At 40.6% G+C, this 12,957-nt stretch overlaps 1 pseudogene; it reads left to right on the plus strand.

Moving 5' to 3' along the window:
• Window positions 1-12,542, plus strand: part of LOC102827451 — a 19,514-nt pseudogene extending 6,972 nt beyond the window's left edge.
• The last annotated feature ends 415 nt before the right edge of the window (window positions 12,543-12,957 follow it).

Here is a 12,957-nt window from a genome sequence, read left to right on the forward strand (position 1 = left end):
CCACAAGGTCAGCAGTTCGAAACTACCAGCAGTTCCGCAGGAGAAAGATGAGGCGGTCTGCTCCTGTAAAGATTTACAGCCTCAGAAACCCTGTGTAGGGTCACTATGAGTCAGAACCGACTCCAAGGCACAAAACAACAACAACATATATGTATATATGTAAAAGAGGCTGGTGTGGCACTGTAGGAAAAGCAGTGGCCTGCCAAACATAAGGTTGGTTTCACAGTTATCAGTTGCTCCTTGGGAACCCTATACAGTCAGAACCAACTCAACAGAAGTTAACATCAACATACATAGATAGATGATAGATGATGGATGGATGGATGGATGGATGGATGGATGGATGGATGGATTTTATATATCAAACCTTTACAAATGAAAATCACCCCTAATACAGTCACTTATAAATAACTATCATTAAAAACTCATAATGAAGAGACTTGACAGCAGTGGGTTTTAGGGTTTGTCATTAACATAAATGTCCTTCCGGAGAATTAATGAATTTATTTGTATCTATTTAAAATCATTCATTGTTGTTGTTAAGTGTCGTCAAGTCTGTTCCAACTCACTGTGATGCTGTATAGGGATTCTGAGGAGTGGCTGCTGAGTTTGAACTGCCAATGTTATGGTTCAAACCAACCTAGCAGTCCAGTGTTTATCCTACTGCACCAGGACTCCTGGTGTGCACAGGGCCTTTATGAGTTGGAACCAACTCAATGGCACCTAAAAATAACAGATTATGAACCCTGGTGGAGACCTGGCAATGTACAAGTTAAGCTGCTACCTGCAAGATCAGCATTTCCACCAGTCACTACATACAAGAAAGAGGAGGCTTTTTCTATTCCCATAAAAGTTTACAACCTCAGAAACCCTACATAGGGTCACTATGAGTCAGAATTGACGTAAGGGCAGTTAAGTAGGTATGAACAGTAAAATATGAGGGTAGCTCAAGAAGCACTGCTACAAAACCATGTTGTTGTTGCTTTTGTTAGGTGCCATAGAGTCAGTTCCAACTCACAGCGACTCTATGCACAGAAGGAAACACTGCCCAGTCTCACAATCATTGCTATGCTTGAGCCCAATGCTGCTGCGCTGTGCCAATTCATCTCATTGGGGGGTAGGGGGGTCTCCTCTTTTTCACGAATGCTCCACTTTACCAAGCATCATGTCCTTTCTCTAGGGACTGGTCCCTCTCCTGATAATACGTCCAAAGTCTGAGAGACAAAGTCTCACCATCCTGACTTCTAAGGAGCATTCTGGCTGTACTTTCTCCAACACAGATTGGTTTGTTCTTCTGGCAGTTCGTGGCACCTTTAATACATCTCCAGCACCATAAATCAAATGTATCAGTTCTTCTATTGTTTTCCTTACTCACTGTCCAACTTCAACATGCATATGAAGCTACTGAAAATACCACAGCTTGGATCAGGCACAGATACCTCTATTTTTAAAAAATGTATCAAAATGTGACGCTAGCTATTGTTTCTTGACATATCCTCCATCTAGGTCTACACATTTCTGAGGCGGTGTTTTACACCACACCAAGACAGCTTTTTGGGCATCCTCTAGGGACATAAGTCATGTGTCTTTTAAACATTCTTTGAGTTTGGGTAGAAGGGATACGTTTTCCCAACAAAATTCTCATATAACAGCCCTTGCTACCCTCAAACAATGAGCAGGTGTGTTGCCATAATGGAGAAAAATTCCTCCACAACTTTCCTGGCCTTCTTCTCACCAACACAAATTTTCTTAAAACTTCGTCATAATAAGTGCCCACAATCATCCTGTGTTCTTGAGAAACTCTATCAAGATGACTCCTTGGGAATCCAAAAGAAGTACTTATCATAACCTTCTGAGCTGATCTCTGCTTTGAATTTAACTGGCCCAACAGATTCCCACTGAAGTCACTATGTTAATTGGACTTGTTTGTTTTTTTTAAGGTGCTCTGGTAGCGTAGTGGTTACGAATCGGGCTGCGAACCTTAAGGTCAGCGGTTCGAAACTACCAGCCGCTCCGCGGGAGAAAGATGAGGCTTTCTACTCCCGTAAGGATTTACACCCTCGGAAACCCTGTACAGGGTCGCTATGGGTCGGAACCGACTCGATGGCACTTAACAACAACACAACAACAAGGAAGTCCTGGTAGCGTAGTGGTTACGAATCGGGCTGTGAACCTCAGGGTCAGCACTTCAAAACTACCAGCTGTTCCGCGGGAGAAAGATGAGGCTTTCTGCTCCAGTAAACATTTCCGATTTACAGCCTCAGAAACCCTGTACAGGGACACTATGAGTCGGAACTGACTCCATGGCACATAACAACAACAAGAAGGAAGTCCTGGTGTTGCACTGTGGGTTAATGTGCCAGACTGCAAGGCCGTTTGAACTGCAAGGTCGGCAGTTCAAGCTCACCAGCTGCTCCTCTGAAACCCTATAAAGAGTCACATGAGTCAGAACCAACTCGACAGCACTTAACAACAACAGCAAAGAGACTAGAAAGGAGCTCTGGTAGCGTAATGTTTATGAATTGGGCTGCTAACCTCAAAGTCAGAAGTTCGAAACTACCAGCTGTTCCCTGGGAGAAAAATGAGGCTTTCTGCTCCAGTAAACTTTTACAGCCTCAGAAACCCTATACAAGGCCGCTGTGAGTCGGACCCAACTCCACACCACATAACTAACCAACCAAGGAGATTAGGAGTTCTGATGTGATGCTATAGGATAAGCACTTGACCATAAGGTCAATTAGAACCACAAGGATTGGCAGTTCAAATCCACCAGTCATTCCTTGGAAACCCTATATAGGGTCGCTATGAGTCAGAACTGACTCCATGGCACTTAACAATACCAACAAAAGAGACAAAGGAGCCCTGGTGACACTTTAGGATAAGTACTGAACTACTTACTAACTGCAAGGTCAGTAGTTCAAACCACTACCAGTCACTCCTCAGTAGAAAGATGAGTCTTTCTGCTCCCTGTTGTTGTTGTTATGTGCTGTGGAGTCGGTTCCAACTCATAGAGACCCTACTATAGGGTTTCCAAGGCTGTAAATCTTTACGGGAGCAGAAAGCCTCATCTTTCTCCGGTGGAACAGCTGGTAATTTCGAACTGCTGACCTTGCGGTTCACAGCCCGATTCGTAACCGCTACCAGAGCTCCTTTCTGCTCCCTATAAAGCTCTGTAAATCTTTAGACTCAGAATCCTTACACAGGGTCACTGTGAGTATGAATCCACTCAATGGCAGGAGTTTGGTTTTCATGTTAAAGACTAAATCAAGTATATTACTGTGAGAACTTGTCTGCAGCTATCCACTTATCAAAGAGATATGTTTAAACACATTTTGTTTGGAATAAACCCAGGCATGTGTGAACTGAAACCCTAGTAGCAATACTTTTTATTTACCCTCATAATCTGATGAGATCAAAGTTAATTTCACAGGGAGGAAGGTAAATAAAGCAGAAAAACAGTTAAAGAAATATACATATAATTTTTAATTAAAATTAAATTGTTGTTCGTAAGTACCACAGAGTTGATTCCAACTCACAGCAACCCTGTATAGGGTTTCCAATGCTATAAATCTCTGCGGAGAAGAAAGCCTCAACCTTCTCCTACAGAGGGCTGGGGGCTCCAACCTCCTAACTTGTTTGCAACCCAGAGCATAGTACAGAGGCACCATGCTCCTTCAAATTAACACAGCTTTATGCATTGCATGGGAAAATGTAGAATCTTAACAACTAAGTTAACCTATTTTATTCACTCAAAACTAAATAAATAAGAAAACTGACAGTATTTTCAGCTCTTGAAGTATTCATAGCACCTAATTATATTTAAGATAGTAACATGGAAACAGTTTTCAATCTATTATTTGTTATGTTTATAGAACACTTTTAAAGTTCAGAATGCATTCACATACATTATTTATTTTCATTCTCAAAACAAGCTGATGGAATAGTTACTATTATTTGCCTCTCTAAACTCTATTACCCCCATATTCTTCTTTCCCACAATTATTAAAAAGATTCTCCTTTTATCACGGAACTCAAGAAAATGTGACCCCCATCTCCAGTATCAGGAGCATGACTAGCAGAAACCAGGCATGACCGGTTAGAGACACATAAAAAGTAAAAGCCCCACTCCTTCCTATAAGCAATATATTTCTAGATGTCATTTTGCTACCAGATTGAGAATGAATTCAGACAGAGAGAAGGAAAAAAAAAAAAAAAAAACAGAGAGGCAGGCCAGAGCTCTAAGTACTATCTTGGGACACCCACCCTGCCTCCATAGTTCAATGTTCCATTTCAGTATCTACTACATTTCAGGTATTGTAATAAAATTAAAAGGCATTCCAGTGATGTAATGATTAAACTACTCAGCTGCTAACCAAAAGATCAATGGTTTGAATCCACCAGCCACTCTGGGGAAGAAAGATGTTGTGCTCTGCTTATGTAATGATTTGCCACCTATTAGAAGCCCTACAGAACAGTTCTGCTTTGTCCCGTTGTTGGTGTTAAGTGTCTTCAAGTGGATTCCAACCCATAGCAACCCTGTATAAGATTTCCAAGGAGCGACTGGTGACCTTGAACCGCCAATCCTGTTGCTCAGACCGACTTTGCTGTCCAGCACATTAACACACAGTACCACACCAGGACTCACTATGAATCAGAATTAATTAACTCCACCACGGCAGCAAGTTTGGTTTTTTGTTTGGTTGTCTTTGTTTGTTTGTTTAATGTGATGACTCCAAGATTAAACACACACACATACCACTGCTGTGGAGTCAATTCCAACACACAGCAACTCTATAGGACAGATCAGAACTGCTCCTTAGGTCTCCAAGACTATAAACCTTTATAAGAGCCTTATCTTTCTCCTTCAGAGCAGCTGGTGGTTTGGGAACCAACGATTAAACCACTGTGCCACCAGGGCTCCTTCCACTTTAGTTGTTGTTAAGTGCCGTTGAGTCAGTTACGACCCATAGTGACCCTGTATAGGGTTTCCTAGAAGCAGCTGATGAGCTTGAACCACCGATACTGTGGCTCAAACTGACTTTGCAGTCCAGCACTTTAACTCATACAACACACTTAAGCTAAGCAATGCAAAAGTTGTTAGAGCAGCATACTTTGTACCAAGTTTATATGCTCCTCATACAGATCAAGGGCATGGCATTTCCTCTTCCAAGGGCATGTCTTCTACCAATTCATCCCAGCAGGCCCTACTTGGGTTGGAGTTGCTGGAAATACAAGACAGCTCCTCTCCAACTCTAATACTGTATAAAAGCTGAAAAGTATCATGGAATCAGAACAGGGACATTTATCAGGAAATCTGTAAACCATAAATTGATCACTTCACTAGATAATTAATTCATCCCAAAACATGAATCACTATTAGGTTCAGAATACCAGAATTTGCTTCTTTTTAAAAAGCAGATGCTGTTAACACAAATAAATCTCTAGATGGGAGTATAAACTGGGAAAGAAGATGTTGTTAAGTACCATGGAATCAGTTCCAACTCATAGTGACCCTGTATAGGGTTTCCAAGACTGTAAATCTTTACGGGAGCAGAAAGCCTCATCTTTCTCCCGTGGAACAGCTGGTAGTTTTGAACTGCCAACCTTAGGGTTAGCAGCCCAATTCATAACTACTACGCTACCAGAGCTCCTTCTTTAATATGTTATTATTAACCAACCAATTTCTACTCATTTATGTCAAAAAGAATAATCATAAAATAAACCTATACACGTAAACATTTACTGCAACTTAAACATAAGATACAGTCAATAGACAATATGTTAATATAGGGACAATGCCTCTTCTTCAAGTACAGGTCTTACAAAAATTGCACACATAGTACATCAGCTGTAGTTTCCAGTTTCTCTTTCTTAAACATGGAAAGGTATCTAACAGACACTAGAAAAGCAAGCTTATTTTAATATCCTTTTAGTTTTAGGTATTACTTTCCTATTTTCTTTTCAGTTCTTTCATCCACACCTAGTTCAATTGTAATTGATTTTACCTATTAATTTTCAAAGCAACTAAACAAATAGCTTTTTGCCTTATATTTCACTTAATAGTATTTCATGAAACTATATAATCATATAACATCATATACAAGTTCCATAATCAGCTGGTTGGATACAAACACAAATAATTCTCAATAAGTATACAGTAACTGCTGGGAATAAAAGTTTAAAAGCAAACTAAAGTCTACCAGCATTCAATCTATCATGTGTATCAATCAGTAAATAACACAGAGGAAATGAAATTGTTCTTGTTAAGTGCCATTTAGTCAGTTCTGACCCATAGCAACCTTGTAAAAGGTTTCTGAAGAGCAGCTGTTGGGTTTGAACTGACCAACTTGTCAGTAAGGGAATGAAGTATCACTTAACCTCGTGAGTGAGTTGAGCAGAAGTCTTTTAAGACAGATTCTCCTATAATAGGTTGTTCCTAAGAGTCTCTGCTTATTCTATCGACCAATCGAGCCTCCAACAACTCATATATCTCAGCAACTTCTGAACAGACAAAAAAGAGAGAGAGAAATTCTGCACAGTGCCAGGCATCATATCTTGGTGCTTTACCAGAATATCTTGATGAAGAGCATTAATAGCAGAGATAACTCTCATGTTTTTTGCAACTGTAGCTATCAGCCAGAGACACTAGTTTTAGGTAACACAAAATCAGCTAATGAAATTTAATAGATTTAAATACAGCTTAAAATCTGATGTTATTAAACTAAAGAAAAAAAACAAGGTTATAAATATATACTAAAGAATATCTATCATGAGATTTTAGAGTCCTGCTGTGGCACTGTTGGTTAAAGTGCTGGACTGCAAAATCAGTCTGAACCGCAAGGTCAGTAGTTCCAGCTCACCAGCTGCTCCTCAAAAATCCTGTACAGAGTCACTACAGGTCAGAACCAATTCAACAGCACTTAACAACAAATCATGGGATTTTACCTAATGCCCATGAAATCTATAGAAAAGCATGATTTAGTCAGAAACCTTAATTAAATTATAACTATGTAATATATGATTGCGAAAGAAAGACGAGGCTTTCTGCTCCTGCAAAGATTTGTTGTTGTTGTTGTTGTTGTTGTGAAGTGCCATCGAGTCGATTCCGACCCAGAGCTACCCTGTATAGGGTTTCCAAGGAGTAGCTGGTGATCTTGAATCGCCAACCTTGCAGTTCAAACGGTTTTGCAGTCTGGTGCATTAACCCACAGCACAAAGATTTACAGCCTCAGAAACCCTGTACATGATCAGTACTAGTCAAAACCAACTGGATACACTAACAATATCAACAACAATTCATCATTAATAAGGAAAATGATGAAAAAGTGTGTTTTATCTTCTAAATACACAAAAACTTAAAATTCAGTTTTAAAAATCATGTCTTATAACTAACATGATGGGCAGGAGGTAGGCAGGAGAGAATATAAGCAATCACTTACTGGGGCCTAACAACAAATCAATATGCACTTTCCATAGTAATAGCGGAGAATTCCAAACACTTATCAATTCTGAATCTTAGCTTTGAGAAGGGAGCTTTAAAAAAAAAAAAAAAGCATAGCTAACAACAGCCTCCATTGTGTCTCTAACAGTTATTTATCTCCATATAGCTTTCTCATTTGATATTCTTTCTGTGAAGTTTAGAGGCATTCCAAAGTCTCTTCACATTAATGGATAATAGCCACAAGACTTCTACACATTAAGGTCCAAAGTATGGTCTGTCCTGTAAATCTGCATAAGTGTGATACTCCCAGGTAGCATAAGTTATCAGAACCACATTACCCACTCCTATAGAATTCCTGTTGTTGTTTGCCTGTTAAGTGCAGTAGAGTACAATCAGAAAACTACAATGCCAATATTTAGCTACAAAGAAAGATCAGAAGGATTAGGAAGTAAGAGCTATACAGAGAAGTGGGATAACTGTTGTTACATGGAGGGGATTGCAATTATTGAGATGAAGCAGACTGTATAATTAGTTGAATGTAAAACTGATGATTTTGCTCTGTAAGCTTTCAGTCAATTCAAAATAAAAAGATTTTTTAAAAACTCCACAAAAAGAAAAAAGAAAAATACAATGCCCAAAACTGCCACTTCCAAAGAAATTGTATCTTAAGGAACTAACTGAGACACATATTAAAAACAACAGTCAACAGCCGTACAAGCATACCTCATTTTATTGTGCTATGCTTTAGCGCACATTGCTTATATTTTATGTTTTACAAACAGAACATTTCTGGCAACCCTGGGTCAATCAAGTCTGTCAACTCCATTTTTCCAACAGCATGTGCTCACTTCATGTCTCTTATGTCCCATTTTGGTAATTCTTATAATACTTCAAATTTTTTCATAATGCTAATACTTTACACTTAATAGTGTAAACAGGAGTACTGGTGTGGTACTGTAGGATAAGCACTGGACTTCAAGGACAGTTTGAACCACAAGGTTCAAGGTTCAAACTCACCAGCATTCCTCAGAAACCCTATACAGAGGATCACTATAAGTCAGAACCAACTCAACAGCACTTACCAACAATAAACAGTATAAACATAACTTTCATATGCATTGTTGTTGCATGGAGTCAATTCTAATTCAGCATAGAGTTTCTGAGGACTAGCTGGTGGGTTTGAACCGCTGATCTTATGGTTAGCAACCTAGTGCTTATCCTACAGCACCACACCAGGACTCCTCAGATGCACTGAGAACCTTAATTATTTGTGTGACTCTCTTTGTTATGATGTTCATTTTACTGTGGTGCCCTAGAACCAAATTCACAAGTGCCTGTAAGTACCAAATGCTTGAGAAAAGTCAAAAAGAAAGAAGATGGAAGATTAGGGGGAGAGGAGATCACAGTGGTTCAAGTCTTTCAAGTTAGAAAAATGTGATTCAAGTATGCAATCGATTACTTCCAAGATCTATCTTAAATAAGTTGTTTAAACTCTAGAAGACTCTATTTCTTACTCTCAGAATGGTGCTACACCTCCTGCCTCACACTTTCAACAGTAAAAACATAAACCTACCATTAAGATCCTGATATAAATATAACAGCTGTTGTTGTTATCATCTGGAATCCTGGTATGGCACTATGGGTTAATGCGCTGGACTGCATAGTCAACTTGAACCACAAAGTTGGCAGGTCAAGCTTACCAGCTGCTCCTCAGAAACCTTAGACAGGGCTGCTATGGGTCAGAACCGACTTGACAGCACATAACAACCACAACATTGTTATTATAAGTGCTGGTTGAATTACAGAAGGAGAATAATTAATTTAAAATAATTTTTTTTTAAAAACTCACACCACCATCCTGTAACAAGATTCTATAGGTATTTAAAAACTGGTATTGTAAGAGTGATATTCTTTTATGTTCACCTATGATGATGATTAAGGAGCTCTGGTAGCGTAGTGGTTACGAATTGGGCTGCGAACCTTAAGGCCAGCAGTTCGAAACTACCAGCTGTTCCGCGGGAGAAAGATGAGGCGTTCTCCTTCCGTAAAGATTTACAGCCTCGGAAACCCTGTACAGGGTCGTTATGGGTCGGAAACGACTCGACAGCACTTATAGATGATTAAGTTTGGGGTTAAATTATTTTAGGGTCATCTGATATTTAAAATGACAAAAAAGCTTAGGCATATTTACCTGGAAATTTATAAATTTCTCATTTTATCACCCACTAATGTCGGTTTTCTTCTTCAGTCAATTCTACAATTTCACATTGTTGTTGTTGGTCTTGACTCATAACAACCCTGTACAAGGTTTCTGAGGTGCGGCTAATGAGTTTGAACAGCCAAGCTTGCCATTCAAACAGACCTTTCGATCCAATGCTTATCTTACAACACCACACCAGGGCTCCAACTTCACATTAGCCATAGTAAATGTCACTTAAATAGGGTAACAATAATATTCAATGAACTCTATTCGGTTTTGTTAGTTAATATTTGAGTATTCCTTCCTGGAGAATCTTTAGGGAAACTCCTTGAAAGTAAACAATCACTTATCACATTCCGAAAAAAGTCTGAAACAATAAACTATACCAGAATTAGGATCTATTTCCAGCATGAAGAGGATTAAAAGAGGTATCAGAAGGGACACAGTCAAATAAATGGAAAGCTTCCCACTTGTTCAGAGTCACATTTTTACAGCCCGGACTTATTTCATGTAAGACCAATTATCAGATTATCAGGCACACCCATGTTCAAATGCAGGTAAAAACATAATAAAGCCATGTACAAATTATTTTACATTACATACTTTTTTGCTTTCCTTCAATAGCATGAATGATAGCAAGTTGACTGTTTTGTTACATGTTTTGTTTCCTTAACCTTGCTATCTTCACTTACATTTAATCTCTTATCACTATAGGATCTATACACTTAGACAGTCACATCTCCAACTGACTCATTTTTAAATACAAGGCATTCTGGACTTTCATGCCCTGATCTCCACCTTCTTTTGCAGGTTCCTTCTTCCACAAAGACCTCCTGGCACACAGGTCTTATGTCAAGTTCAACAGGCTATAAAATATCCAACAAACATGCCTGTGGCTCAAGTTGTTTCATTCGCCTAGAAAACTTGGATATCCCACTTCCATTTCACACAGTAAAATATTTCAAGGCCCAGTTAAAATGATACAGCTCAAACTTGTTCATAATTTCCCAGTCAAAAAGTATTATTTTTCAAACACACACACATAAGCTTCCATGCACCTCTAATAAAGCCCACAGGAGTCTTGTGTTGCAATTATTTCTGGATATGTCTGCTTCTCCCTTGAGAAGTGCTTCTGAGTCTTATTCATCTTCATATTCTACCCCCTTCTCCATCACCAACAGAGTAAAACTCCCTTGCATATATATAGTAAAGGTTTAGTTGAATTAAGCTAGTCCTTGATTCTAATCCCACATTTTGAAAAAGACTAATGCTAGTGCTTCCAAATCTTATCATAATAGTGTAATAATCACATAATGCATTAACTTTTAAGGTAAAAAGTATCTGAGATATTAATGAGTACAACAAATCTTCAGTAAAAGAAAATCATTTCCCAAGATATCCTCCAAGAATCTCATACATGTTAACATTAAAATTAATCACTGTCCCCCACTGTAAAAAGAACAACATCTATTGGATGCATAACCAGAAATGTAAACAAAAGTGACTACACATTCTGCAAAATAATTTATGCCAAAGTCATGCAATGTATCTTCCAATACCAGTATCTTTTGTGCCACTACACAGGTTAAAGTACACGAAATGAAGATAATTTATTTTAGTTCAGAAAACAGTTGAAGCAAAGTTTTGTAAGAGACATCATACACGTTTCCAGAAATAAATAGGAGGGGAGAATCCGTTTATTAAGAATATCACAAAACAGATCTGATTTTGTTAGACAATGTTTTCTGAAGCTGTTCCCAGATCTAATTCTAAATTATTGTTATGATAATTTTTGTAAATTTTTTCCCCACACTTTATTACCTTATTTACAGGAAAACCTGTATTTTTCAAAGAGACGTATATGATCTTAAAATTGGACACGTTTACTTTAAAAGATAGTTTACTTCAACATCTCTTACTGGGGATATGTATCATTCATGTCACAAGAAGTGACTGCATAAGTGAAATAAATAATGACTGAATTTCTTAACTTACTAAAAATAAGTCGGCTTCTACTGTGTCCATTTAAAGTAGATGTTCTAGCAAAAGGTTAAAAGGGGGTCACTGGCCAACCTGGGTACTCATTATAAAAGAGTTAAAACGAATTCACAATGTGTAGCAACAACAGTAGCCATCTCCCACACTGACTCTCTCTCTCCCACTCATTAACTTTTCCTCCTTCCGTGAAACAGGAGGTGGGAGAACTGGAATGAAACGGCATAGGCCTAACTATACCCCCAGTAGCACACACATCCCCATCACCAACCCGTTGAAAAGAAACGTGGGGGCTGAGTACTGAGAGAACCGACGCTCCTGCGTGTCACTTCCCCACCATGTGAGATAAACAAACAAACCAGAAGTGTAACAGTAACCATCAGAGTAATTTTGCTAAACTTGACTAATGCTTGGGCTAAGTTTTGAGCTAAATCAAAAAAAGCTCTATCTATCCAATAGGCAAGTCCCTGTTCCTCTTAAAACAAACACCTCCACGGGAAGTTTACCCCTGACCTGAATGCTGGCCCCTTGCGGCTCCTTCCAACACATCGAAGCCAGTCTCCCTCCTACTCCAAGCTCCCACTCCTAAGGTAATTGTCTGCACACAATCTAAGAGCGCAGGACGCCGCACTCCGATAAACCTCTCCCAAATGAAGCCCCCATCTTTTCCCAGCTCGCCCACCTCCCATCAGTCTCCACTCGCGCCGCACCACTCCGGCAACTTTTGTACCCAGCCCGGCCCGCCACCGCAGGCCCCCTCCCTGCCCACCGAGCCCTCTCCTCCTGAGCCCGCAGCCCCTCCGGCTCGCGCCTCCGCGCCGCCAGTCCAGGTCCGCGTCCACCCACAGGTCCCCACCCGCGGCGCCACTCGCGCCGCACCCTACCCCACACAGCCCGGGACCCTAGCCCACCCAGCCCCACCCGGGATGGATGGAACCGCGGCGGTGCCAAGGCTACCACCGGGCCAAAGCAACCGGCCTGCCGGGCGCCGGAGCGGAGGGAGCTTTACCTGAGGCGCCGGTGCGAACGAGGTCGGTCCCGGGCGCGGGCGGCGCCTCCGGGTCAGTCAGTCAGCGTCGGTGGGGCAGCAGCAGCAGCGGTGGCGGCACATCACACCAGCCGGCGGCCGGAGGAGGAAAGCGAGCCACGCAGGGAGGGAGCGAGCGAGGTAGGGGGGAAGGAACGAGCCAAGGGAGGTAACGCAGCTTGACTCGGACTCGCCCCTTGCACTACTGCCGGTGCCTCCTACCGCCGCCACTGGCCAGAGAGTCGCCTCCCGGGCCACTGTTGTCGCCACCGATGCAGCTGGGAATGAATGCAC

Source organism: Chrysochloris asiatica, unplaced genomic scaffold (assembly GCF_000296735.1).
Source record: "Chrysochloris asiatica unplaced genomic scaffold, ChrAsi1.0 scaffold00171, whole genome shotgun sequence".
Lineage (NCBI taxonomy): Eukaryota > Metazoa > Chordata > Mammalia > Afrosoricida > Chrysochloridae > Chrysochloris > Chrysochloris asiatica.